The sequence below is a fragment of the Actinia tenebrosa genome, unplaced genomic scaffold (assembly GCF_029948245.1).
Source record: "Actinia tenebrosa isolate PJP-AT-01 unplaced genomic scaffold, QUT_ActTen_1.0 PGA_scaffold2__45_contigs__length_23673736, whole genome shotgun sequence".
NCBI lineage: Eukaryota > Metazoa > Cnidaria > Anthozoa > Actiniaria > Actiniidae > Actinia > Actinia tenebrosa.
Genome location: NW_028292579.1, coordinates 2,636,801 through 2,642,800, shown reverse-complemented (window position 1 = coordinate 2,642,800; position 6,000 = coordinate 2,636,801).

The window sequence follows — 6,000 nt, the reverse complement described above, 5'->3', positions numbered from 1 at the left end:
CAAATTGCATTTCAGCGTGACGTAAAATCCTTAACCACAGTCATAGAGGAAATGGGAAGTCCATTCACTGAAAATAGTGACGATCTTCTTGCACTAGACAGTCGAGATATTGCAGATTCAGCAGTAGTCAACACTGTACGTCAAATCGAAAGTATCGGAAAAGAACAGTACAACAGCTACGTTACCGAACGGCTTGTAGACAGATCAAAGCCTATTACAGAGCCTATAAAGAGGAATAAGCTTCAGCTCTTCAGAACACCAACTGTAGCAAAGAAATCCAAAGCTCAACAGAAAGTTAGCTCTCTGAAAAATGACTGCTCTCTATTTTCAAGGCTGTACATCTCCTGCCAGATCCGTAATGGCGATCTAGATGAGTTTTTTAAACACGAAAACCAGGGACAACCACCATCCTTATCACAATCTGATGGCACAATGAGGTCGGGAACAAAGTCTGACCTAGTACACTGCTTAGAACATCTTATACCTCAAAACGCAAATGTCATGGCCAGTCCTGCTGTGGAAGTTATCATCGTCGATGGGGCAGCAATTGTGAACATGCTAAAGCCTGGAGCTGCAAAAACCTTCCAAGATTATGCAACACAAGTCATTTTGCCATACATAGAAGCTCAACTGATGAATGCTAAACGACTAGATATCGTGTGGGACGTATATCTCCCTGACAGTCTAAAAGCTGAAGCAAGATCCAAAAGAGGAAAGGGGATCAGAAGACGTGTTGAGCCATCGAGTGCTATTCCTGGAAAGTGGAACGAGTTTCTACGAATTGAAGAAAATAAGAAAGAGTTGTTTGGCTTCTTGGCGAATCAAACGATGTCGATCGACAGCGATAAGGAAATAATAAGTACAGTGGAAAGTGAAGTGTTATGTAATCATCAAAGAGATGAATCTGTACTTTCCCCATGCACGCACGAGGAAGCGGACACAAGAATGATGCTTCACTTGAAAGATGCTGTGATGCAAGGCTATAAGAAAGTCACGATTCGAACAGTTGACACAGACGTCGTTGTACTTGCAGTTACGTCTGCTTCTCGACTGGAAGGCAATGAGATATGGATTGCATTTGGTACAGGTAAAACCTTCAGGTATATACCAGCACATACCCTTGCGCAAATACTTGGCCCTGATAGAAGTAAAGCCTTACCTGTATTCCATGCAATGACTGGGTGTGACACGGTGTCTTTCTTTGCTGGCAAAGGGAAGAAGACAGCATGGGATACATGGAACAACTTCAATGAAGTAACACCTGCCTTTTGCGCGTTAGCCTCTGCACCATCAACAATTGGGGAATGGTTGGCCCCATTGGAGCGATTTGTTATACTGCTCTACGACCGCACTAGTAGTCAGACCTGCATCAACCAAGCTCGCAAACACCTTTTCTGCCAGAAAGCTAGGGGTATAGATTGTCTACCACCGACACGAGCAGCACTGGTTCAGCACATTAAATGAGCCACCTACCAGGCTGGACATTGCTGGTCCCAGATGTACATCGCGGTAACTGAACTTCCTTCACCGGAAGACTGGGGATGGATTAAACAAGAAGCTGGATGGGCTACTTTCTGGACGGATATTCCTGAGGCCACAAAAGTGTGTCGGGAACTGCTACGCTGTGGTTGTAAGAAGGGATGTACTGGAAGGTGCAAGTGTGTTAAAGCAGAATTGCCGTGCACAGCTCTCTGCGCCTGCGATGGACGTTGCTTTCAGGAATAAATTAAATATCAAGGTACTTTAACGATTTCCTAAGCTGAAAACTCTTCATTTATAGTTATTTTACATCACGTGCTTGAAATGAGAGTTTTCGTACCTTTTTACCGATATTTTAAAAGGCATAATATAATTATACAGGGAGCCCAAATTATGATTTTGGTGAATTTTCAAAAAGATCTGTAAATTCTGTAAAAGAAAAATTATGGGATGGCCCTACCCTCAAAAATGTTTGTTAGGGTAAGCACTAACTTTGTACCAAGTTTCATGCTTTTATCACAAAACGCACAATCTTCGCACGTATCTGCTGGACTATTAATGTTGTTGAATAGCATTTTTTTTAATCATTCATATTGAAATCCAATTATTATATAATGAATTTAAATATCAATTTGAATTAAAGCTGTATTGCTTTAATTACATAGTTATAATTTAACATTGAAAGACTAAAGCTCCCCAAAAGTCTATTAGGTTTTTTAAAATGATTTTTTTTGCAAAAAAGTGCAACTATGACTTTATAATAATAAATTACTTTCTCATTAAAACAGATGAAACAAATGCTGCATTGTTGACAAGCACCATAAATGCCCAATTAGAAGACCGTAAGTGATTTACAGTTAAATTAGAATATCAAATTGTAATTATTGTAGTAGTAATTGTATAGAATATATGGCATGCAAACATTCAATGGCATGCAAACTATAATATAGACTCTAGTCCTTTGTCGGAGTAAAAGTATGAAGGAATAGCATGTACAATTTACCCTTTTTCATTAGAAACATCAACGCAGCTCACACTAGTTTATTTAGCTAGTTATCTCTTCTATATGATATTATAATATTTTGGGATAGTTGAATTTATAATTTTTCTTTATTTCTTCCAAATAGATAAATCAAGAGATAAGGACAACTCGACATGTAAAAAATGTGAAATGATGTCGCCACCTAATCCAAAGAAGAAGAATGCAAAGAAATGGCATTGCGTTTTGTGCCAGTCAGAATGTGAAAGGTGGTTCCACCTGTAAGTATCAGTGTCTAATTATACACTAATTTATCACTTGGGAATTGTTCCCCAGGGGGGCAGTTAATTGCTGGGAGGGGGTTGATTGATAATAATGCATGTCTTTATGCAGGCTACATTTCCATTCTTTATGCAGGCTACATTTCCATGAAAATCAATAATATTTAAAATAAAATAAATTAAATAACAAAATAATGATAAGAAATAATTTTTTATTTTGCAGAGATTGGGTTGGGTTGTCAAAATAAAACAGGCAAAAATGAAATATGGAGCTGTGATAACTGCAAAGCCAAGTAACTCCCACAGGAAAAACATTCTAATAAACATAATGATGATCCATCTCCAATATTTTTAAATTGAATACCAACACTGCAATATTTTGCACAAATTTCAAACTACCAAAATAGTATTGTTACTATTTAGTATTAATGATGTTTTAATTTTGTAGATAACACATGGGTCAAATGTTAATTTAAAAAAGACATGTTTAGCAGAGAAGTCATACATCTTTGTTATTCATTGAATCCAAAAATGGCTAATGGAAAGTAGTACAGATAGCGATGGTGAATACACTGATGACAATTATAAATTATCTGTACTGTCCATAGCCATTTTTAGATTCAATGAGAAAAATGATTAAGAAGAAGAACAATCAAAACCATAGGATTTATGTACATATTTTAGATTTATCAATTCTATAAAGGTTGTACTAGCAATGTATTCATTCATAATTTTTATCAAAACCTGTGAGCCCTTAAATAAAGTCTATGAATTAATTAGAAGCTCTTTGAAGGGGAAACAACCACTACCCTCGCTACCCATGCTACTCTCGCTACCCTTGCTACTCTCTCTACCCTTGCTACTCTCGCTACCCTTGCTACTCTCGCTACCCTTGCTACTCTCGCTACCCTTGCTACATATCTCACCCTCCCCCCACCATCCCCAGTGCACCCTCTCATCACCCCCTTTCCACTCCATTGTCACCATCTCGCTAACCTCCATGCTTCCAAATGAAGACAATTAATAGAAGGTGCCTCTTGCTTTCTTCTTTTTTATGAAATATAATGATGCAAATTAATTTTACCTATAGTTAGTGATTTAAAAATATTTTTAACACTTAAAAATGAAACAACCAATCACAGACGAGGTTCTGAGCAGTGCTACATGACTCCAACTTTTTAAACTTTTTAAACTATACTCTTTCACATTACCTATGTACACAGCATATAGGACTTGTTATATGTTTTAGTTATATAGGTGGATTGAAAGTGCATATAGGTGGATCGAAAAGACCTGGATGGAAAAGACTTTGGTTCGAAAAGACCGGTTACCAATAGAGTTTTGGATAAATTTTTACTAAAAACGAAAATCAATCTCGTGCATTCTCATCCCCAATTTAAAAAGAAAATTTCAACAGAGCCTTTATAAAATGTTCTTATCAAGGTCGTCAAATCTTAAATTATGACTTTTAGGCAATAAAATGCTTCATAAATTCTTGTTATCTTATGTAAGAAAGACCTTTTGTGGCTGAGCGCGAACTTTATATTCTAGTTTGAATAAGGAACACATGCGAGCTGTTTTCACGATTATAAGTCGTTGTACTAACTATCGTAGTCCTGAGCTTCTAGCTGTTGTGTATAGTGACTGAAAAAGTATAAAATAAAGTTGCAGAATGGACTAAAAGAAACCTTTAAACTTTACGGATTCAGAGTGATGCGAAGGTGCGAACCTTTTTCACTTCACTTGTTCATAAAAAATCTCGATAAACGAAAATTTTAGAGCAAATATTTTATGGACTTTTGTACCTCATAAAATTTTTGATTCATATTTGATACTCATATTTTGTAAATCAAGGTCAAATAAAGTAAATTTGAGGTTTGAAAACGCTTGACTACCGTTTGTTTGTTCTCAATGATCGTTTCAGCGGTTTCCGACTGCTTCAAAATTGTCGTTTCAGCTGTTCAAAAAAAGTCCTATTTCCACACAAAATAACGATGTTTGAACGTTTAACTACACAATTATTGAATCTATGATACTGAAATACTATTCCTCGAACACTGAAGCCAGTAAATACTTGATAATTTTATCTCAAAGGACACAAAACGACTTCAACTAAAGTGAGTTCGTTCACGCCAACGGCCATCTTACCCGAGTCACACTGTCTTCGTTCAATAAATCCATCTTTCACGTTCCTCTAGTCCAAAAGATTACCAAAATACTCTCTTCTAGTCTTCATTGTAGTCTTCTCTTTCCAAAATCAATCATAAACAATAGTTTACGACAAGAAAACAGAGAATATTCAAGGTATTTCTCACCCGTTCACACGTGCGAAAAAACCACACGAAGAAAGCTACCACACGCGTCTTGACACAGGCAACCCAATACGCTTAAATATTTGTATAAAAGAGGCATGGGTACTAATGGAATCGCTATGGCAAAAAGTGTGTTTTTGTTTCGGCCCTCAGGCCGAAACAGTCACTACATTCGGTTTGCCGGCCCATAATAGTCTTCATGCGTGTCATTTAGCTGTCAGAGTTTTGGACCTAATCCAAACACATGCAATGGGAAAATGTAAAACATTTCACCATGCGGAGTATTTGGAAGAGTTGCGGTGAATCTTCTCTGAGGTAGTTGTGTAGACTATATTATGCCCTTTCGCATGACGCCATTTTTTGGAAAAAAATATATTATTGATTAACCTTACAACAATACGTATTTTATTCCTAAGTCAGTATCTAGGTCCAAGTCGCCAAGTAGGTAAGTTATTGAAAAGTTATCCAAAAGCTTTTGTGATTGTGCGGCAAATTAGGGCAATTTGCCAGTCTCAGCTGCCTGTGAGCATAAGTTGAGGAAACTGGTGAGTTTATTTATGTAACTAACAGTTGATGCATATATATTTTGTGAAGCAGGCTTCCGATATGTTGTAGCTTCGTGCGCATCTGAGGACATGTTTTTGGTATCAGATATTATTTAAACTAGGTCCTATAAACAAACAGTGCGTACTTTACAACTTTAAAGATAGAAGTCTGAAATCATCAGTTTTCATTTATTAATACTCTGATTTATAGTATTGATTTCTTGGATTCGGTAATATTTTTGAAGCACCAAAAGATGTAAATTTTTGAAGCACCAAAAGATGTAAATTTTGAGTAGATTGGTGACGGCGCACTGGTGAAAGACAAGTGTTATATCTTTTCGTTCGAATTGAAACTTTCGTATTTTCTTCAAGCTACGATATAAGAGCTAAATACATTTACCATA